The following is a 23,870-nucleotide window of genomic DNA, read 5'->3' as shown; positions in this document are numbered from 1 at the left end:
CCCTGTCCACAGCTGTCAGCAGGAGCGATTCACTTAACTTCTCTCTGCCTTAGGCTTCTCATCTGTATGATGGGCTAAATAATAACCCTCGTACAGTTGTTACAGGGATCAAATATGATAATGGATGGAAAGCACTTAGCACATGGCCAGCCTAGCACAGTGGTTCCCAAACCTCCCAGATTTACCCCCCTGAGAATTCTGATAGACGTGGGTTGGAACCTGAGAATCTGTATATTTGCCAAGCAGAGAAATTCTTATTTCTAGGGAAATGTGGGAAACCATGCTGTCACAAAACTAAAAGTTCAATAAAGAGTAGCTATTTTTATTATACCATCTTCATCATCATTAACACCATCATCATCATGGGGAATTCTTTTCTTTTAAACCAACAAGTTTATCTTTGCTAAACATATAGGAAAGAACTAATAGACTTAATCCTTAAGTTTTGGATTCAAGAATACATAAGCTGTGGATTCTGATTCTGGCTCTGGCTGATAAAGCATTCTGACCATCAAAATGTTTAATCTCTACACCTCAAGTTTCTTCATCTGTAAAATAGGTGGTTGTTACTGGTGAGGGTGTGGTAATGGTTATCGAAAATGATGAATATAAAGTAGCTGACACACAGCAGGTCCGTCATCTAGGAAAGATTTTCCTTCTTTTAAGCACTGGCTCAAATGCTTTAAAAAATACTTTTAAAGATAATTATCTAAACCCTATTCGCCAAGTTGACCTTACATAGAGGACCATTACATAAACAGATGAAAACAGAACTGTTTTGGTTCTCAGATGTGTATCTTCCTTTCTTCTCACCAAACTCCCCTATCGGCCCTTGAGTTACTCCCATAGATCTCTGTGCAATGTCTTTTTAAAAAAAACTGTCTTAAATAACAAAATTGTTAACTGACCTTTAACACGTTAGCTGACCTTGTGATTTCTTGTATTTCTAAAGTGTAGCTTTTGGAGACTATAAAGATGTCTCGCATAGTATAAGCCACTTATGCTATTTACAGTGTACTCACATGGTGGGGTATCCTGCTTGAAGATACTGTTTGGGGAAAGATTCAGCAGTACTGGCAGATTCTGTGGTAGAATTGAGGCTGGTTATCTCGAATGTGGTCTGATACGGAGATGGTCTCACTGCTTGTAGAACTGGTAGGCTTGTAACCAAATCCAAATCTCTCCCAGCTTAAAGCTCAAGGCCATTATTTCAATTTTGCACTTATTTAGGTGGGGAGGGACCTTAACTTAGAATAAGCACTTGGATTTCACTCAGTAAATTCAAAGGCTACAAATCTCACCCATGATTCATTTCCATGATCCCCTGGGGATGAGAAACAAGAAAGCGTCCGTGAGAAGGGCTGATCACCACTTTCTGGCTGGGGCACCCCCAAAGAGGGAAAGAACTGTGGGGCTTCGGAAGTAAAGGGGCAGTGGAAGATATCTCCTTGTCCAATGGGGACTCTTGCCCCTTTTAACTCTTCACGCTACTATTTTTCCATCCTTCCTAGACATCCAAGGGCAAAGCCTTTTACAAACTCTTCTCTGTGTTTGATTGCTTTAATGGTTCTCAGACTCCTTATAATCAGTAACATGTATTTTAATCATTTTCTGTTTTCTGTTATGTAATTTTCTTGACTTTTCCCAGTCCCTACGATGAACAGTTAGGGAGAAGAAACCAAATCACATAATTCATTGTACTTACTTCAGTGTCTAGTGTAGAAATGTCTTACTAATGTATGTGTGAGAAGATTCATGAACCAATTATATCAGATTACAAGGTGTCTTAAAGTCCTTTCTTTTGAGCATACCTGTCTAGTCACTTGACTGTCCCTTGGCTACTTCTCTACATGCTCATTATTAAAATTATATTGATAGTAGATTAATAATAATAATAATACTAGATTGCGCTAAGGGCATATTAAGACGGCACCTAGTCCAGGGGGCCTTGAAATAATGAAATCCCAGAGGTGCAGCTCTCAAAGGGAAAGGATGTGTAGGTAAGAGTGGCAGGTAGAAACAAAAAGAATTTTGAGTTGGGTCTCTGGCCCAAAATGTTAAAGTTCCCAGAAGTTGGGCTGGACCCTGTAGAAGGCTTTGCCTACCCCCAATTAGCATAACCCCCAATTAGCACAACCCTGGGTGTCAGAAGTCACACTCTAGTTAAGGGAAAATTACACTCTGCAGCACGAAAATATTCCATAAAAGTGCCCAGAAAGACAGGGAAGAGGAGTGTCTATAGCTAAGATAGAGCAACTCTATAGAAAGACCTCTAATAGCTCGGTGGCTGAACACAATTAAGATAAAGTAAGTCAGTGGGGGAGGACAGCTGTACCCCACACAGGTTCTCAGGGACCTAGAATTCTTCCATCTCATGGCTCCTCCACTTCCAGAGCTCCTGAGACCTCTACCTGATGGAAGAAAAAGAAAGATCATGGAGCAGTTTTTAGTTTGAGAAGAGTGTCGATCGCTTGGACCCACATCCAAGAACCCAGCCACAGGGCAAACCTTAATTATAAGCGAGTCACCTAGCTGTGTGCCCAGGAAGGAAAGAGAAAAGGTGAACACCTAGCCCGTCTCTGTTGCAGTGAGTGAGTACTCGTCCCCAAAGCCTAGTGGCTAAGCTTCTCCAGGCAGCCGAGGAAAGTGGGAGTCCACAAAGGGAAAATAAAAGGCAATGTGTGGAAGAGGACAGAGGAAATTAATTCATGAAAGTCCTGAACTGCCCATCAGTGTCTGGGAGCTGGATTATTAGCTCAGTTTCGTACCTTAAAAGAAAAGTAAAAAACTGAGAGGTTGTAGGTTTGGGGCGCAAGAGGTTCTGTCTTCAGCTAGCAGACCATGCCTGGTTTCCCTCAAAATCTGCATTCTCATCCTAATTTCTCCCCGTTTCTAAATCTGTCTTCCCTGGAGTACATGGGCACAGTTGCTAGAAACAAAAAAATAGGACCCATGGCATATTTACTGTCACATTAAAAGTAAGGGTTTTCAATGTATGTTTTTTAATTTTGTGATTGTTTTTCCCTTAGGGAAAGTGTCTTCGATTCAGATAATTCATCACCAGGTGGTAAATAATAGTGAAAGTTAATGATATTAATCTGTCCTTCCTTCTTGCCAAGCCGGATTCTAAGCACCTTACAGGTGTTACCTATTAGGTCCTCTAACAACCTGTGAAACAGGTCTTATTATTATCTTCTGTATTTTACAGCTTTGGAAACAAACACAAAGAGGTTAGGTAGCTTGGCCAAGGTCACACCACCATAACTGGAGCCAGAATTCCAGCCAAAACAAGAACAAGTCTTAACCACGATATTCAACGGCTTTGGTGCCAAAGCTGAACATCCCCTAAGAGCATTTAAGTGAGAAACATAGATAAGCCTGATTTTGCTCTCAATAATTGTTTTTTCTATCAAAAATAGAACTTTTCAGTTTATTTAAACAGCAAAACATAACACTACTGTTACCATGGCATTACATTTTAGAAGGTTTAAAGCTAGATATAAAAATACAAGTTCCTAGATACAAGTAAGCACCTTTTCCATTCATCTTAACGACCAGAAATCTTAACCCTTTCCTTCTGTGCTACTTTATACTAATTGAAAACGAGTAGCTTTTATTCACATTCTCATCAGTGATACTTTTTAATCCCTTTGCTCTTTAGACTTTCTTTTATCGCCTGGAAACTTACATTACATTTCTGAAACCCTCAGAAAATGATTTACCTCCTTTAGTCTCATCTTCTATCAATATCCTCTTAAATATGGAATACTATAATATTTTCCTTCCCCCCCCCAAAAAAAAATAGTAATCAGAGCACATTTGTATGCCTTATATAGTCTCGTCATTTTTCCTTTCCATTCAGAATATTTCCTCCAACTGGCCAGTTATTTTTGCTTTCATTATGTCTCTATGTCATTTGAGATGTAAAGCTTCTGTGGTTCCTATTTACTGTTTTCTACTGGACTGGCTAAGACGTACAGTGTGATATTAAATAGGGCATCACTTGCTTTCCTCCAAATCTTCTGGGAGGAAGCATTAAGTGTTTCATCATTAATTATGATGTTAGTTGCAGGAGTTTTATTTAGATGCTCTTTATCAGACTGAGGAGGTTCCCTTTTCTTCCGAGTTTGCTGGGAGTTTAGATCATGAATGGATGTTGAATTTTGTCAGATGTTTTTTCCCTGCATGAATTGATATGATCACGTGGTATTCATTCTATTTTAGACTGCTATTTTGGTGGATACGTTGATTGATTTTTTTGAATACTGAACTAGGCTTACATTCCCAAGATAAACTTCACACAGTTGTGGTCCATTCTTCTTTTTATACATTATTAGATACAATTCGCTTTTTAAAAATTATTTAGAATTTTGCATCTATGTTCATAAGGAATTTTAGTCTCCAGTTTTTTATTTCTTTTTGTACTTTTTCTGTCTGGTCTTAGAATCAGTAATGATGGACCTCATAAATTTAATTGGGAAGAGAGATTATAGCATTGGTGTTATTTCTTTCAAACATGTTTGATAAAATTTTCCAGTGAAAACATCTGGGCCTGGAGAATTTTCTTAGAAAATTTTCTTTTAATGCCTAATTCGATTTCCTTAAAAGTTATGGAGCTATTCAGGTTTTCTATTATATTTTGAGTGACTTTAGGTCATTTATGGTCTTTTCAACAAATGGTGTTGAAACAATTTGGCATTCACATACAAGAAGATAAACCTCTATCTAAGCCTCACACCTTATAAAAGATTAACTGAAATGCATGCTAGATTTAAATGTATAACGATTAAAATTTTAGAAGAAAATCTTCATGACCTTTGGTTAGACAGAGAGCTGTTAGATATGATACCAAAACCATCCTCCATAAAACAAACAAAAAAAGATAGATTAAAATGTATCAAAATTTAAAATCTTGCCCTGAGAAAGACACTGTTTAAAAGAATGAAAAAAAAATGCTATAGACTTGAATTTTAAGTCACATTCTGACAAAGAATTTGTATCCCACTATATAAAGAACACTCAGTACTCTGTAGTAAGAAAATACACACACCAATTAAAAAATTGTCAAAATATTTGAATAGACACTTCACCAAAGTGGACATACATCAGGGAGAAATAAGCACACGAAAAGGTGTTCATCAGTAGCCACTAGAGAAATGTCAACCTGAAACCAAGGTATTGGGATTTAGATGCTGGACCACATTAAAATTCTACTTGTAGAGAAAACCGTCATAACCAACATGTATTGAATATTGAACATGGACATTCAGAAGAGTTCTTAAGGAAGAGGGCAAGACAAACTCAAGTTGGTAACTCCAAGAGGGGACTGGTGCTGGCAACTGCTTTCACTCTGGAGGGCAGAGCCCAGAAGGTCAGGTTGGGACCCCAGCCAAAATGCCTAACAGCTGGGAGTCAGCATCTAAGCAAGAGGTCTGAGTACTGGTCCAGCGGCTTTCCAACAAAAATAGATTTTATTATAAAACTATGTCACCTTCTGAGGCCAAGTTCTCCAGCGACGCCTGCCAAGGTCTCAGATGATGGGTGATTTGAGCTACATGTATGTAGGAACACTTAGACCCAGCTGTCTGAAGGAGGTGGCTGATTGAGAAATGGCGACCCCAGTATGTTCTGACACACCTACTGCATGGCCAAATATCAAAGCATAGGAAGTGAAAAAAGAAAAATTAGATAAAAGAGAGTTCATGGTTTGTAAAGATGTTGTTGGGTATAGTTTCATTTTTCTCACTTAACTTCATCGAGAATGTTGGAAGTTTTGTACCTGCGTAAACCTGATGATATAGGGATATCAAACTCTTGGACAAATGATACTAATAATTACCTATCACAATATATAAATTATGTTTTATGCTATGCATATTTTGTGCTAGGTTTCAATAGTGTAGTCGTCAACAGTGCATTCTCTGGAGTCGGATAGCCTTGAATGCAATACCAACTCCATCACTTCCCATTTATGTGACCCTGGGCAAGTTACATGACTTCTCATCAGTTTCCTTAATTGCAAAATGGAAATAATAATAGCTACTCATGATTTAATTGTTTTAAAACCCTTGGAACAATGTCTAGTACATGCTGCGCATTCAGTAAACAATTAAATCACCGTCATCCTCATCGGAACACAATTTGCTTATATTTTACCAAGAGAGACTTTTGCAGAGCCCTTAGCTGTAATTCACTAACAGCTACATAGAGATATGCTAGTTGCGTAGAGGTAGAGATCACTTACATGATTAATACTCCTACCAATGATTTTAAAGAAGAGAGAAAAAAATACTTCACTTTGTTAATTGTAAGGTGTGCTGAAAACCTTCTTACCAAGAAAAATAAGTCTTCCCTCCTCTTCCCATCTTTCTAAGTCTGAGTGAAACTGATTTTCTAAGTTTGTGAAACCTTAAAGGGAAATCTTATGGTGTAAGTACTTCCTGCAATTGGATGGCTTTTTTTCTTCGATAATTCAGATTTACTATAACTCATCTGGGGAGAGGCCACTTTGACGAGCAGGCCAGGCCTATGTGTGCAGGCTGCTGAAAGATGACATTTCTGAAAGTGCCTCACACAAAACCTTCCGTTTCTTCTTCAAGGCAATTAAAATATTTGTAATACACGTGAAGAATGATTGACAGCAAAGAAAAGCAACAGTGACATTTGTCCCCTTATTTTTTTGTAACATCTTTATTGGAGTATAATTGCTTTACAATGGTGTGTTAGTTTCTGCTTTATAACAAAGTGAATCAACTATACATATACATATATCCCCATATCTTCTCCCTCTTGCATCTCCCTCCCATCCTCCCTATCCCACCCCTCTAGGTGGTCACAAAGCACCAAGCTGATCTCCCTGTGCTATGTGGCTGTTTCCCACTAGCTATCTATTTTACATTTGGTAGTCTATATATGTCCATGCCACTCTCTCACTTCGTCCCAGCTTACCCTTCCCCCTCCCTGTGTCCTCAAGTCCATTCTCTACGTCTGCGTCTTTATTCCTGTCCTGCCCTAGGTTCATCAGAACCATTTTTTTTTCTTTAGATTCCATATCTATGTGTTAGCATACGGTATTTGTTTTTCTCTTTCTGACTTACTTCACTCTGTATGACAGACTCTAGGTCCATCCACCTCACTACAGATAACTCAATTTCGTTTCTTTTTATGGCTGAGTAATATTCCATTGTATATACGTGCCACATCTTCTTTATCCATTCATCTGTCGATGGACACTTAGGTTGCTTCCATGTCCTGGCTATTGTAAATAGAGCTGCAATGAACATTGTGCTACATGACTCTTTTTGAATTACGGTTTTCTCAGGGTATATGCCCAGTAGTGGGATTGCTGGGTCGTATGGTAGTTCTATTTGTAGTTTTTTAAGGAACCTCCATACTGTTCTCCATAGTGGCTGTATCAATTTACATTCCCACCAACAGTGCAAGAGTGTTCCCTTTTCTCCACACCCTCTCCAGCATTTATTGTTTGTAGATTTTTTGATATCCCCTTATTTTAATTTTTCCTTGTATTTTGAGGCCTTTGTGGGTAAGAAAATGAAGCCAGGTTTTGGGATCACATAGCTATAAGTGCAGTTTGTATGACTTTGGACAAGTTACCTATATTTCAGTGGACTTCAGTTTCACTATCTTGAATTATTTCACATTATAGGGTGCAACAGGCTGAATAATGCCCCTGTGCCCACCAAGATATCCACGTCCTAATCCCTGGAATCTGTGAATGTTACTTTATGTGGCAAAAAAGGACTCTGCAGGTGTGACTGAATTAAGGATTTTTGAGATGGGGAGATTATTCTGAATTATATTATGGGACCCTAAATGCCATCACATGTATCCTTAGAAGTAGAAGGCAGAGGGAGACTACACCACAGAAGATGGGACTGCAGTGTGAAGACAGAGACAGAAATTGGAGTCATGCAGCCACAAGCCAAGGAATAGCGGCAGCTGCCAGACACTGCAAGGGGCAAGGAACAGTAAATCCCTAGAGCCTCTGGAGGGACAGTGGCCTGGCTGACACCTTCAGATCAGTGATGCTGGCTTCAGACATTGAGCCTCCAGAACTGGAAGAGAATAAATTTCTGTTTTAAGCCACCAAGTTTGCAGTAATTTGTTATAGCAGCCACAATAAATTAATACATATATGTTATATACAAAGTATATGACATATACATGTAAAGAGTATACACAACGTATCTAGCAGGGTCTGGCACACAGGACTTCAGTTGTTGGCAGGCGTGTAATCTCTCAGTCATATTTATCTGAGCTGTAGCAGTTTGCCTGCCTGGTTGACATCTCCCTATGATATTATTTTAAAAAATAGCCCTTTTTAAACTTTTTTTTAAAATAAATTTATTTATTTTATTTTATTTATTTATTTTTGGCTGTGTTGGGTCTCCGTTGCTGCGCCCAGGCTTTCTCTAGTTGCCGCACGCGGGGGCTACTCTTCGTCGCGGTGCGCGGGCTTCTCATTGCTGGGGCTTCTCTTGTTGCAGAGCATGGGCTCTAGGTGTGCGGGTTTCAGTAGTTGTGGCACTCGGGCTCAGTAGTTGTGGCACACGGGCTCTAGAGCGCAGGCTCAGTAGTTGTGGCGCACAGGCTTAGTTGCTCCATGGCATGTGGGATCTTCCCGGACCAGGGCTTGAACCCGTGTCCCCTGCAATGGCAAGTGGATTCTTAACCACTGTGCCACCAGGGAAGCCCTAAACTTTTTTTTAAATTAATTTTTATTGGAGTATAGTTGATTTACAATGTTGTGTTAGTTTCTGCTGTACAGCAGAGTGAATCAGTTATACATATATCCACTCTTTATTGGATTCTTTTCCCGTATAGGTCATTAGAGAGTATTGAGTAGAGTTCCCTATGAAAAATAGCCCTTTTCAAAAAAAAAAGGTGTTGATTCCTAGGGTTTTCTAAGAAGAAAACAAACCCTAGGCATAATACCATCCCTTTTCTTTATTTACAAAAATAGAAATTACTGTGTGACTGTTTTCTGTTTATTAAAGTAAAATTCCCCCCAAGTTCTTTAACCATCTTTAATATTCAGAATTAGTCAAACATTATCACGTTTCAAGAATTTATTTCCTACTATATTGCAATATATACTATATTATACTTACATCAATAAAGTAATATCCTTTCTCCCTAAAATAGTCACATACACACACAAGGAGGCTGGTAGAGAGGAAGGTGTCTAGGGAGGACAGAGCTGATGTCCTGGGAGTGACGGAGCTAAACAGGCTCTAAGGGGAGGGGTCACTGTTGGTGAGCGAAGCCTGAATCCACGATGCCAGAGCTGTAGTGGGGGGCAGCCACGCACATGGGGGCCTCGCTGGCCTGAGGATGACAGGGTCACAGAGACGGTCCCGGGGTATTGGGCCAGCCCTCCACGTGGACGTCAAAGTCACCTACAACTCCTGCAGAACTTAAATAGCAGGCAGACTCTAAGCCAAAGCCTGGAGTGAATCCAGAACAGGGAGTAGGAGGTCCCCAGGTCCTAAATTATTCACCAGTTCACCAGGTGCTGAACCAGTTTCTCCGTTCATTTTTCAGGTTGCAGGTTTGTGTTTTCTGCACAGGTTTTGTAAATTTGGACTTTGCACCTGTATGTGGGGCAGGGCATCCAACTTCTTATAGGAGAATTTTTAGTTTTCCCATCCAAGGCATCCCACTGAAGGCCAGCCTCCTCCCCACCTCTCTGAGCCAGCGAGCCCCTCCTAGACCACAGGGCGCTCCCAGAGACACGGGTCTCTAGGGTCCTAGTTCTGCCTCTCTTGTATCCTCTGTGTGCCCCCTTTTTCCACCTGGGCATTAAATTCCTGGTCTGCATGTGGACCTGGGGTTTCCGGTTACTCTTACCACTTGGATTTTAATTTTTTCCTTTTTTTTTTTTTTTCCCCTTTCTTATCACTTCTTCTATGTATTAAAAATATCTTTTTCTATTTTATGTAGCATTCCTATTGCTTATATTAAAGGAAAGGGCTTCATATCTGTTTGGACCACTAAGTCACCAGAAGTGCCAGTGTTCCCCAGACGTGGTGTCAACCTCCCATTTTTAATACTTCACTCCTCACGGTTGTTTGTGAGTCTGTCTGCCTTCACAGGCTTCTCTAGGGTTGATTGATGGCATAGCTTCTTTCTCTTTGTATCCTGCTGCCCAGTACAACACAAGGAAGATGCTTATGAAATCATGGAATGAGAGAGAGAGAGAAAGATAACTTAATAGGTGTTAACCTCAAAGTAGTGAACTTTTTTTGGAGCCACACAAACAAAAATGTGTTACTTTGTTCAGTATGAGATCAAGTCAGAGCAGTTGAACTCAGTTTCGAGGTACGTACAACTCCGATCCGACCCTATTACTTATTAAATGCAGCATCTTAAAGAACTGCAAAAAGCCAAACCATAAATCTTCTAAGGACTCCGTCGTTTTAAATTTATGTTTGCAGCTGAAGTCAGCCACACCTCCTGGGGCTGGTCTTAAAATAATTCGTTTCTCAAAAAGTCACAGTATCCTGGCACTGAACAATAACACGAACGAGCCCCAGCCTGGAGGAACTGTTTGTTTTTGTAGGAGCAGAATCAACCCTCTCTTAATGAACACGGAGCTCGCCATAGGTTCAGGGGTTTTATTCAGCTGTTTTCTGAATCTCTCAAAGCTCAGCTTGTGAAATTCTAGCGAGACCCCATCCACCGCCCTCCTCAGCCTGGACACTCCTTAGTCTTGCTGCTCACCAACCCCGACCTCAGACAGACAGGCAGGGACAGACAGAGGGGCCGTCCTGACCAGGAGCCTTGCTGCCTCTCACTTGCTTTGTACCGCAGCAACAGAGGTGTCCTGGACCAGCGCCCACGCCCTGGAAACAACACACCAGTCTCAAAGGCACAGGCCCTGCCTGATAGGACTTGAATGCGGAGGTGATAACAGCAGCTGAGACAGAGCAGGGCCGGGAGCCCCCCACCCCCTGTCTATGGAGGCATAGCAGACACTTAAACACCCCCTCCACTGCCGCCGGAAGGAGGGGGTGGGGCGGGGAGACTGGCGGGCAGGCGGCCGCGCATCGCTCCAGGTGAGCAGGCACTGAACCTGCACGCCAGGTTGGCACCAGACCACCAGCTCTACACTCCTTCCTCTCGGGTGACCCCAAAATGCTACTTTACCAGCCAAGAAGCCTGGCAGGCCAGCCAGGCAGCCAGGAAACGGATGCCAGGGCTGTCCCTGGCGGAGGGCTTGAAAAGGCGCAACCAAGACCTCCCGACTCCCACCTGTATCAGACACACCTGTACCCGTCTGTCTGCCTGCTGCACCAGAGATTATAGAGAACAGCAGAGCGGGGAGGGCGGGCTCCTCTCTGGCAGATTTCAGTACAGGAGATGGAGGTTGAGAAATGTACAAGGATGATGAAATCGCCCCTGCCACCCCAGTGCCCTGTGTGTCTATGCTCTAGGCACAAAGCCAAAGCAGTTTAAGAGGCGTGGCTTTTCCTGGATAACCTCCAGACCTCTCTGAATATTGAGGTCGTCTGATACATACGGGATCTCATGGTTCCTGAGCATTACAAAGGGAGGGGCCAATTTCTCCCAACATGCTAGCTACTCTCCCTGGGACCAGCTAAATCTAAGGGTTCGCGATGACGTTTCCTCCGGCCGCGGGCTGAGTGGAACAGGGAGCCGTGTGGATCCCTCACTTTGTATCCCTGCAGCCTGGAATGGGATGCACCAGCCAGTGTGGGCTCAACAGACGCCTGAAATGCCATTCCTCAGAACTGAGTCTGCCACTCACGCGGGGGCTTCCTAGAAGGCGGGGGTGGGGGGCCCTAACCCCACCTCAGGCCCCTCCATCCTGAAGCAGTTCGTCCTAGAGCCCTGGGATAAGGGTCTCCCCCATGCTGGAGGCCAACCGGGAATGCTGGAGGGCAAAGCCCTGTGGCAGGAACCAGACCCCAGCTCAGCGGGAAGCATTTCTTTGTTGGTTCCAGAGGTGGGCTGTGGAGCGGGTGTGGGTTAGGGCCTGACAGCCTTGAGCGTCTTGTCAGACCGTGTGCCTGCAGAGTTGCACGGAGACCAAATGCGTCTGCAGGTAAAGCACGGCTGTCCGTGGGGTTCGCAACACGGCCGTCGGGGTGAAGAGCTCTTCCAGCAGAAGCAGGAAGGTGTGCTGCCCATCTCCGGGGGCCCAAGGCAGCGCAGAGCTCCCTCTGACCTGCATCCACATCTGAGTGCTCTGAGGGCCCCTGGGGTTACTGCACTAATTCACAGAGGGCCATTAACCAGAGGTGACGCCTGACACCACTCCAGGAGCAAAACAAGAATTCAGCTGCACCAAGCTCATTGAAATATTCAGACACACACAAACGCAAAAGCAAATGAGACCCCAAATGTGGCAGTTTCTTAGGGCAATCAGACTAAAAGCAAGAGATTAGGTTCGAATTTAGACTCTGCTGATTAGATATGAGAATCCAGCAAGTTGCCAGATGAAATACAGGACGCCCTGTTAAACTTGAATTTCAAATAAATTTGAATAACTGTTTAAGTGTGCCCCATGCAATGTTTGTCCCCTGCGGTATTTTTAGTTGCTAAATTTGGCAACCTTGGTGCTGCAGAAGTTGAGGTTATCAGTTAGGAGGTAGATAACGGGGGGGGGGGGGGGTGATCTTTGTAAAACGGTGATGTGACATTGAATGAAACTTTGGGCAGGTCTTTCCTACGTGTTTGCTGCTCTTGGAAGCAGGGACTGTGTCTTACAAATTGTAACCCACAGTCCCCAGTGCCCGGTGTATGGGCAACGGTACGTGAACAGTATGTTGAATTGGGTATGATGATTAAATGACATTTAGGTGGCACTTTTAGTAGAGCAGCTGATGGATCTGGTGGCTGAAAAAAAGGTTGCAAAGAATATGCAGTAACTGCACCCTGAAGGAGCTGCCCCTGGCTGTTCTCAGGGAGGCCTCCCGGGTTGGAAAGGAATCAGTCATGGCAGCAAAATGGAATCGCAAGTCAGAGCAGAGGTGTGCGGGGAAGTTCATGATAGAGAATTAGTGATTAAGTGACAGTGTGGCAATATTCCTGATGTGACATTTTCCCCAGATTATAAAAATCATTTATGTGCATTGGAAAATTGAAGAAAAAGAAAAAACTACAGAAAAATATTGATTAAATTCATTCATAACCTCACAACCCAGAGATAACCACAATTAACATTTAATTCTACACTCATAGTATTTGTGAACATATACATGTATATATATTTAGAAATTAAAATTCATATAATTTTTTATCTAGCTTTTTCAAAGCATTGCGAGCATTGCTTCATGTCCTTAAATATTCTTTGAGTATATAATTCTGATGTCTGCCTCTTATCAACTTTTGGATGGGTCAAAATGTATTACACCAATCCCTAAACGTTCAAAATTGAAGTTGTTTTTAGTTCCTTGGCATTATAAGTAAAGCTGTTATAATCATTCAGTCATGCAAATCAATATACACATCTCTGATTATTTTCTCAGGGCATTGGAGTGAAATTATGGGATCAATGATTATACGCATAAAAAGGTATTTTTTAAAGTATTTATATTTATTCAGCACTGACTGTATACCCTGCACTATTCTAAGTACTTAAGATGTGCTAAATCATTTTATCCCTGTAGTACTAAAGGTGACGATGGTTGTTTTCCTCATGTTTCAGAAGAGGAAATTACACCACAGAAAAACTAATAACATGCCAAGTTTTCACACCTAGAAAGTGAAAGAGGAGGGATTGTCACGATCCAAATGGTCTCCAGTCCAACTGTCTAATTGCTCTTCACTGCTGATTTACCAGTTTTCCATTGGAAGCTTTTGAATTCTCATCTCACACATTGGGAGACAGAGAGAAATACTATATCTTTATCTTTGGTACTGTGATAACCTATAGGTTGTTTCATTTGTACTTTTGATAACTATGTAGGTTGAATTTTTTCACATTTATTAACATTTTTCATAATAGAATTTTTTAATATTTATTAAAAAGTTGCTTTTTTCCTCATTAGTGAACTGGCAATGTTTATGTTAGGGTGACTCTTTGACATATGTAAGTGTGTATAAATACATATATGTGTGTGTGTATATATATATTTTCTCTCTCTCCCCCTCCCTCCATAGAGGTATATACATGTATATATACATATATATATATATACACACACACACATAATATATACATATATATGTATATGGAGAGAGAGGGAGAAGGGATGTACATGTTGAGGATATTAACCCTTTGCTTATCATAAATATTCTATTATTCCCTGTGTAGTGCCATGTAATTTTATAAAGGTTTGGATGTCTTTAATTTCTATATACCCAAACTATTTATTGTTCCTTACTTTAAATATTTTTAGTTAAGAATTGCTTCTGTCTTAAACATTCATATTTTCTTTTAGCTCTGTTATGATTTTATGTTTTATTCAAATATCTGATCTATTTGGAAAATTTTTTATTAGTGTTATTTTGCTATTAGGGATATAACTGATCTTTAAAACTAATAACCAAGTTTTCTAGTAACATTTACTAATTAATGCATCATTTCTCCAATTACTTGGAAGTGTACTTCTATCATATACTTTTTTGGGCTTTCTGTTCTGTTCCATGGCTCTCTTTATCCTATGATATTACCACATTGTTCTGATGATTGTAATTTTATAAACAGTTTAGCAATGTCCCTGCATTGCTCCTCTTTTAAATAAAATTGCCTATCCTTGTTCCTTTATGTTTTTGAAAAATCTTCAGAATCACTTTTTCATGTTACAAAATAACATCACGGTGAAGTTTATTGGAAATACCTTAAACTTACTGATTATTTGGGGAAAGACTTACATTTATAAAATAATATCTTTCCTTCTAGGAATAAAATTTATTTTACTTTTGTTTCTTTAATATATCTTGATAAAGTTTTGTAGTATTTTTTCACATAGACCCTGAGTGTTTCTTTTTTAATTTATTCCTTGCTATTTTGTGTATTTTTTATTCATTTGAATAAGTCTCTTTTTAAAAAAAAATGCTACTTGGATTTTTGAAATGTTTAAAAGAGTCATTGAGGCTTTGTGGTAGTGGTAGTTGGTGCTTCTTTATTTTGTTTTTGCCAACGTTCTGTGTAATTTATTAGTTTGAGTAGATTTTTAGTAGATGCTCTTGATTTTCCAAGGAGAACAATCATTCTTCATCTGGAAATGACAAGTTGGTCTTGTTGCCACTAATGATGTCTCTTTTTTCAGTCGTTTGTTTTATTGCTTTGGATAGAACTTCCAAAAAATACTGTGTAATTGTGGTGATGGTGGGGAGGGAGAGAGATGGACTGGGAGTTTGGGGTTGGTAGATGCAAACTACTATATATAGAATGGGTAAACAACAAGGTCCTATTGTATAGCCCAGGGAACTATATTCAATATGCTGTGATAAACAATAGTGGAAAAGAATGTCTGTATGTGTATAACTGAGTCACTTTGCTGTACAGCAATTGGCATGACATTGTGAATCAACTACACTTCAATTTAAAAAAAAAAGAGATAATTGTGGTGATGGCAGATGTGTACCTGATTGCAATGAAAACTCCTATGGTGTTTCATCATTGCATGTAATCTTCACTGGGTTAAAATATATCCTTTTTTCTTATGTCAAAAATTATGTTTTTTGATTTGCTAATATTGGTATTTGATTTTATCTAATACATTTTTTCTTATGATGCTTAGAAGATTTTCCCCTCCTCTGGCCTGTTTATGTGATATATTTTAATAGTAGCTTTCCTAAAATTAACACATCCTTTCATTTTTTAGGGAAAAAATGCAACTTGGCTGCAGAACATTATTTTTTGATGTCAGATTCACATTCCTAATATTTTCTCTCTGACTATACAATGGGTACATAGTTTGTATTTTTCTTCTCTTGTGCTGTGGTTGTCAAGTTTTAGAACCAGGGTTAAGATAGCTTTACGAAACTAATTAGGAAGCTTTGGATCTTCTTCTGTCCTTTCAGTTTACAGAGTCCGAGAATTATCTGTTCTTAAAAGTTGGAAAAAATTGTTCATAAAAACATGTGAGTCAAGAGCCTTTTTTGGAGGTAAGCCTTTGACAACACTTCTAATTTCTTCCCTGGTTATTCTTTTTTTTTTTTAAGATTTATTTATTATTATTATTATTTTTGGCTGCGTTGGGTCTTTGTTACTGCACGCAGGCTTTCTCTAGTTGCGGTGCACAGGCTTCTCATCGGATGACTTCTCTTGATGCGGAGCATGGGCTCTAGGTGCACGGGCTTCAGTAGTTGTGGCATGCGGGCTCAGTAGTGTGGCGTGTGGGCTTAGTTGCTCCGTGGCATGTGGGATCTTCCGGGACCAGGACTTGAACCCGTGTCTCCAGCATTGCAGGCGGTTTCTTAACCACTACGCCACCAGGGAAGTCCTTCCCTGGTTATTCTTTCCTGCTCAGGTGTCTGCTTCATCCTCAGTCCATTTCTGTCATCTCTATTTTCCTAGAAAATCGTTCATTTCATTGAGATTTTCAAACTGACGAGCATAAAGCAGTAAATAGTATTCTCTTACGACGCTTTTAAACTCTCTCCTGTCCACAGCATCATTGCCTTGTAACTAATTTTGTACATTTACATTTTCTCTCTTCTTTTTAAAATTAGATGTGCAGTTTGTCTATATGATTGGCTCAGTTACAATACTAACAAGGTCCAAATATCAGACCTTTAAAATAAATTCTAATTTTTTCCCTCCTTCCTAATGAATTTTTGCTTCTTTCCTCATTACTTTCTCCTTTCTGCTTTCCTAAAGCTTATTTTGCTATTCTTTTCGCATATCTTAGTTGCATGCTTAATTATTTTGTGTTCATCTTTTCTTGAATAGCAATGAACATACTTAAGACTGTGCAAATGCCCCTGAGTGTCACTCTGGCAGCATTTCATGGTTCTTTATAGGCACCCTTCCTATCAACATTTTCAAAGTAAAATTGACCCTTGAACAACACAGGTTTGAACTGCATGGGTCCACTTATACGTGGATTTTTTTCAACAAATACTACAGTTCTACCTGATTCATGGTTGGTTGAATCCGAGGATGCAGAACCATAGATATGGATACAGAGGGCTGACTAGGAGACTTGAGCATCCGTGGATTTTGGTATCCACAGAGGGTCCTGGATCCAATCGCCCATGGATACTGAGGGATGATTGTAGTTCAGAGTTATAGTTTTTCCCCTCAAAAGTACAAAAGCTATTTACATAGTATTTTATCTTAATTTAATGAGATTGGATTTGTTTTATTTAAACTGGCATTAGTCATTTATAGGGTAGGTTTTTTCTGTTTTTTTGTTTTTACCATAGTATGTTTAGATGATGCTATCATAAGATTTCTGCCCTGAGGGATAGACATACTAAGGTTTTGTAAGGGTTTTGATTTTGTAAATAAATATGTGAATCAGTTTGTATTAATATGTCATGAGCATTTTAAAATAAAGTGGATTCCATTTTTTAGGGCTCAAATTTGGTATGTATCTATTATTAGTTTTCATACTTAAAGTCATTATAGTATTAATTATTTGTGACTTCCTACAGCTATTAATGACCAAGAATGATATATTAAAGTATATTATTGTGTTTTTATTTCTTTCTCATTGTACTTTTAATTGATATTCTTCGTATGCTTTGATGTGATGTTTTCAGTTGTGTGTATGAACTGTATTTCATGGTGGAGTATACTTTTTGAAATATAATAGGATAGAATATGATTCCTATTTTTCTGTGTAAAGTATTGCATCTTTCATTTTACTTCAATATAAATATTTGCACTCATCTTTGTCAGTTTGGGTAAATCTTTATCGGTTTTACTCTTAGCTGTTCTGAGTAATTTCAGTTAACATGTGCTGCCTTTAAAGAAACAGACTAATCATACCTACTTCTTATAGCTGTTTTAAGGATTCAGTGAGATAATACAATTAAAATGATTAGTGTAGTGTTTGGCACATAGAAAATGCTCATGGGACTTACCTGGTGGCTCAGTGGTTAAGAATCTGCCTGCCAATGCAGGGGTCACGGGTTCGAGCCCTGGCCCGGGAAGATCCCACATGCCATGGAGCACCTAAGCCCGTGTGCCACAACTACTGAGCCTGCACTCTAGACCCCTCAAGCCACAACTACTGAAGCCCACATGCCACGACTCCTGCAGCCCGCGCACCTAGAGCCCATGCTCTACAACAAAAGAAGCCACCGAATGAGAAGCCCACACACAGCAACGAAGACCCAGCGCAGCCAAAAATAAATAAATAAATAAATTTATTTTTTTAAAAAAAGAAAATGCTCATGAAATACCAACTAATAATAGCATTAAACAGCATGCATTGAATTTTTAAAACAAAATGATAATTTAAGAATTGTAATTAAAGAGGATGGCCTATTTGCTTTTATGGTCACATGGTTTATTTAGGCATTATTCTTGACATCTTGTTTCATACTTTCTATTTTTTTCTATGCCCGTTGCTCTTTCCTTGTTTTTTCACTTTACTTTCTCTCAAAAAATTGTTTCAGGCACTGTGATAAGCTCTATGGATGTTATTGTGAGCAAAATGTACTTGGCCTGACCTCAAGCAGCTTATATTCCAGCAGGCAGACACAGATCAAATCATCCTTCAAACAATATGTGGAATTCCAACCACAGTCAGTGCTTTGATGTCTGTTATGAAAGTAAAATCACAAGTGCCACCTTGGACTCATATAAACGTTAGTGAAGCACTTTTCATACTTTATGTCATATGAGAAGAATGATGGTGGTATAAGAGGTGTTTCTCAATAGGGTGTGATTAAATGGCAGATGGTTAGTTCCTTCATAATAAACATCTCTTGTGTAAAATGTCACAGTCAACTCACTGGAATTTCTCATAGTGGGAATATGGAGAAATGTTGCCTTCTGATGGGATTCAACATTTTCAGGGAGAAAAGTCACCAGAACATCTCATTTCTTAGGTAAAATATCCAAGACCCCAGGCTGCAGTTCTACCACATTAGAGGGGGGAAAAAAACCCTACAAAGTCATTAGCTATTCAATGACATGTGTTGTGTGTCTTCTACGTGCTAAGTACCAGGCTAAGTGATATTGTTACAAGAAAAGTGAGACATGGTTCCTGCCTCAAGGAACTGCCAGGCATTTGAGAAGCATCATGAAGATGAACATGAACAGCAGAGGACTCAGGTGGGCAATATCAGGTTGGGGGCCATTATAGCCCTCTTCAAATATTGAAATGCCGAAAAACCACAGTATCTTTCTTCTAGTCTGAACTGTTGAAAGATGGAGTGAGTTTCCTCATGAAAAAATATGTTTTTCTTTCACCAATTCCATGGACTGGTCCTTCAACTTTTTTTAGCTCACCTATTACATCAAGTCAAGATACCCTGTATGCATGACTTTTAGAATTGTTAACCATAGTAATTTTCAAAGATTCAGAAAGGTACTGAAAATAATTTAACAATTAACCATGTACCCAATCCCCAATTCATTCAATGTGAACATTTTTGCAAATCTGCTTTAGATTTCATTAGTGAAGAGGTAAATTTTTATTTTTTTAATGATGTATAGTTGATTTACAATGTTGTGTTAATTTCTGCTGCATAGCAAAGTGATTCAGTTATGCATATATATATACATTCTTTTTCATATTCTTTTCCATTATGGTTTATTGATTATAGCTCCCTGTGCTATACAGAGTAGGACCTTATTGTTTATCCATCCTATGTATAATAGTTTGCATCTGCTAACTCCAAACTCCCAATCCATCCCTCCCCTACCCCTCCTCCCCCTGGCAACCACAAGTCTGTTCTTTACATCTGTGTGTCCTGTTCTGTTTCATAGATAAGTTCATTTGTGTCATATTCCACATATAAGCAATATCATATGGTATTTGCCTTTCTCTTTCTGACTTACTTCATTTATTATGATAATCTCTAGGTCCATACATGTTGCTGCAAATGGAATTATTTTATTCTTTTTTATGGCTGAGTAGTATTCCATTGTATATATGTACCACATCTTCTTTATCCATTCATCTGTCGATGGACATTTAGGTTGTTTCCATGTCTTGGCTATTGTGAATAGTGCTACTATGAACATAGGGGTACATGTGTCTTTTTGAATTAGAGTTTTGTCTGGATATATGCCCAGGAGTGGGATTGCTGGATCATATGGCAACTCTACTTTTAGTACCTCCGTACTGTTTTCCATAGTGGCTGTATGAAGAGGTAAAATTTTAAAGATACAGTTGAAGCTACCTTTGTCCCCGCTACCGATCCCATTCCCTTTTTTCCAACCTCAGAGCTGGTACTGCAAACATCAACTGAAGTCGATGTCAGTTTTTCCCATCCATGTTTTTCTATATTTACTGAATAGATACATCTGGTTTTTTCCTAAAACTTTTACCCTAAGTCACTTCCTTGCTCAGAACCCTTCATTGCTTCCCACCGCCTGTCCCAGTGGTTCTCAAATCACAATTTTCTGAATCCCCTTGGGAGTTTCAAAATTATATGAAGAGCTTCCAGGGTTGTCCTTGAGGACTTTTCAGTTTTCCAAGGTGTCTCAGCCTTGGAGCTGTTGACACTGGGGGCTGCACAGCCCCTAGTGGTGAGGGCTGTCCTGTGCACTGTGGAAAGTTTAGCAGCACTGCTGGCCTCCACTCGGCAGATGCCAGTACCAGCCACCCTCTCCCCAGGTGTAAAAACCAAAACTGTCTCCAGACATTGCTGTAGTAACCATATCTTTTACTTTCTGTAGTTCTGATGCCTTGTCATCAGGGGTCTTGCTTAACTCTAGAAGGATTGCTCCTCGCAGGGTTAACCAATTCTTAGAGATAATAAACAACTCACCCACAAGTGTGCTTTTCAATTACAACTCCACCAAACCAGAGCCCACACTCCAACTGCCTCTTTTATGGAATTCCCACACTTCAGGCCACTATCCACCTGCTCTAAGCATTCCAGAACCAGGTACCAGACAGCTAGGGACACCCCTTGCCCCAGAGCCTGCTGAAATGATTCACGCTAGCCAATTCTAAACCTGCTTACCCTGCGTCACCTGTTCCTTCCCATGGAAACCCCAATAAAGTCTCGTGTCCATGGTTCCCCCTTCTCCTTTTGGCTCATGATTGACCCTGGTGCTTCCCTGAGTGGCCCTCCCAGCATGGCATGCCCCCTCCTCTTGGGAACTGTGAGTAATAAACTATCTTTCCTTTTTAAAAAAAAAAAATTATTTTATTTATTTATTTTTGGCTGCGTTGGGTCTTCATTGCTGCGTGCAGGCTTTCTCTAGTTGCGGCGAGCGGGGGCTACTCTTCATTGCGGTGCGCGGGCTTCTCATTGCGGTGGCTTCTCTTGTTGCGGAGCACGGGCTCTAGGCTCGCGGGCTTCGATAGTTGTGTCACACGGGCTCTAGAGCGCAGGCTCAGTAGTTGTGGCGCACGGGCTTAGTTGCTCCGCGGCATGTGGGATCTTCCTGGACCAGGGCTCAAACCCATGTCCCCTGCCTTGGCAGGTGGATTCTTAATCACTGCGCCACCAGGGAAGCCCCTAAACTACCTTTTCTATGGACGTTGTTTCCTGATCTGTTGGCCCTCTTGTACCTCAGATTTGCTATGAATATACTCAATTTTAAGCAATTCACAAGTGTCTTCTGGTACAAAATTGCCCCAGTGTGAGAATGACTGGGTTAACTTGAAACCTGGGCATCTGTATTTTTAAAAAAATTATCCAGGTGATGTGAGATCAACAAGTTTGGGGAACCCCCAACCTTTATAGTTTGTGCACAAAGCTCTGAGTCTGGCGCTCAAGGCTCCATACAGTCTGATCCCATCGAGCGTGGATTCTTCCTCCTTTCCTGCATAACACTTCGCGGCTCTGGTCCTCTTGTTCTGTGACCTGATCCTTTGCTGCATGCCGATCCCTCTTACTTCCAAACCTTTGTTCCAAACTCAGAGCCCAGCTTTTCAAATGAGCTATCAGACTTCTAATCTCATATGTATTATTTTTAATAATAAACGTTTTTTTTTTAATCAAAGGAATTAACTCACCACATCTTAATCTGGACACATCTGAAACTGCTAAAACACTACCCTCAGGCCATAATGCTTTACAAACCCTCATACAAATATGAGGCAGTCATTGAAAATTTATACTCTCATAACACATGGCAAGGCACTTCTCACAGTTTAATTTCATATCCGTGTCTGTGGTTATTTGATTCCTGTCTCTGGCATTAGACTGAAGCCTTCACGAAGTCAAAGATCAAGTCTATTTTTGCATTACTTACCACAGTGTCTGGCAGTAAACATTCAGTAAATAAACCAAAGAATTGATTAATTAACCAATTAATTAATCACTACTTTGTCTTCTCAGCGTGATTTCAGGCTCCTGCTGATTATTTCTTTGTTTCCGTATTTCTTTCCAACCTTATGAATATAGTTATGTTTAAACAGTACATATTGAAACAATAAATGATAACTATTATCTAAACCACATTAGTGTTATCAGCTGTGCTTTACACAGACTGAACTACAGATGCCAGCACTCATTTGTTTTATTTTTTAAATGGGCAGACTCCCTTCGAACAACAATGACAAAAAAACCCAGCAATTGCATTTGAGAAGAAATATGATGTTATTTGTGGCAATTATGTCGTTGCTTATCTAGAAAGGACAGGTTTAATTAAAACTGAGCATTGTTTCCTAAAGCCAAAAACTATCCTCGCATTTGACAAATGTCTGTGTTGTCAAGGCACTTGCAAAAATTGAAAGGAATTAGTAGAAAGTGTTCTCTGCTCTATTTATTTCTGTTTCCTACACGGAGATGCCCTGCAGCCTGACGGGAAAAACAAAACATGTCTCCCCAGCTCCCTGTTCTGCCACCTCAGCATCTGCATTTCTTATTTAGAGGGGGAAAAAAACCCTCTCAAATGCTAGGATTTCTTTCGTTCTGAGTGCTGAATCTGCGCATGCTTAGAAAATACTGACTTGGCAGTTCACTGTGAGAATTCTCACCCGCAGCTCCCACCCCACCCTCTGGGCTCCTTGTAGACCTGGCGCCGCTCAGAGGGGCTTCTGAGGACCCAGGGCAGCTGCCGTCAACAGGTTGATTCGCCAAAGCCTTCTTACTGTTCTGTCCATCTCCATTGCTGTAACGCAATGAAGACGTACTTGTTTCCCAAATTCTGAATGTAATTTGTATCTAAAGGGCCTGAACACCTAAAATTAACTGCTGACTTATGAAGGTAGCCTCCAGGCATTATAGGATGAGTCAGACCTCCTCTCGCAGAGAATAAATGTGAGGCATCCTCACAGCCCTTGAGACTCGAGGGAATTTTTTTGACCATAGTTTGTATAATAACTGCCAGCACCAGGGCCCCGAAAAAACAAAATAAAACCTCTTTGATCTTTCTTAGATGGGTAAACCTTCGAACTTCCTTGAGAAAATAAATCTGCACTTGAAAATTTATATCCCAAGGTTGGGAAACAAAACCACGCTCGCTGGTTTCTCAAAACAGGAAAGACTTGTTGGAAATGGCTCCAGGGGTGATGGCTATTACTAGAGCCATGATGAAAGCTGACAGCTTCTTTACCAGATGATCAGGGTCAGCTCAGGCCCGCCCAGGGGTCCCTGCTCTTTCTTTCTCTCCTGCTTTCTCTCCACAGACCCTTCCATCTCCACCTCTACCCCCTGCATCTCTTCCTCTTCTCATCCCCTGACACCATCCCATTTCAATCTCTCTGCCTTGTTTCTCCCTCCCTCTAACTCCTCCCTGCCTCCCCCCTCCTCTTTTCTGAGCCCTGTGACGATCCTTTTCCCTCTTTTCCTCC

This window comes from Balaenoptera acutorostrata, chromosome 20, assembly GCF_949987535.1.
Source record: "Balaenoptera acutorostrata chromosome 20, mBalAcu1.1, whole genome shotgun sequence".
Lineage (NCBI taxonomy): Eukaryota > Metazoa > Chordata > Mammalia > Artiodactyla > Balaenopteridae > Balaenoptera > Balaenoptera acutorostrata.
The sequence above is the reverse complement of the archived record's forward strand: the minus strand, read 5'-3'. Positions refer to the sequence as shown.